Genomic DNA, 360 nt, shown 5'->3' with positions numbered 1-360 from the left:
TATGGGGGTTATCTTTCATCCATTCTTTCTATGAGGGTTATCTTTCATCCATTCTTTCTATGGGGGTTATCTTTCCGTGCGCAAGTGGCAGAGAGAGAGAGTAGGATTACTGAGAAGAATGCTAGTTCTGTTGGTGTACCCGTGTGTTGTAAAGGTCTGTTTGTGACAAGATGAATGTGATTCAGTATGCTTAATTGTAGAATGTAGAACAAAAGCATAGAATAGGTAAACAGGTTTAGAATATATTTTAGGGGTAAAAGCCGAAGGTGTGATTATTTGTAAACATGTATATAAATGGATATTGCCAGAATGTGAATATACGGCCCATATGACATATAACGGAATTCGCTCCAAAGTAAC

This window comes from Penaeus monodon, chromosome 24 (genome assembly GCF_015228065.2).
Source record: "Penaeus monodon isolate SGIC_2016 chromosome 24, NSTDA_Pmon_1, whole genome shotgun sequence".
Classification (NCBI taxonomy): domain Eukaryota; kingdom Metazoa; phylum Arthropoda; class Malacostraca; order Decapoda; family Penaeidae; genus Penaeus; species Penaeus monodon.
This window is presented reverse-complemented; position numbering follows the sequence as displayed.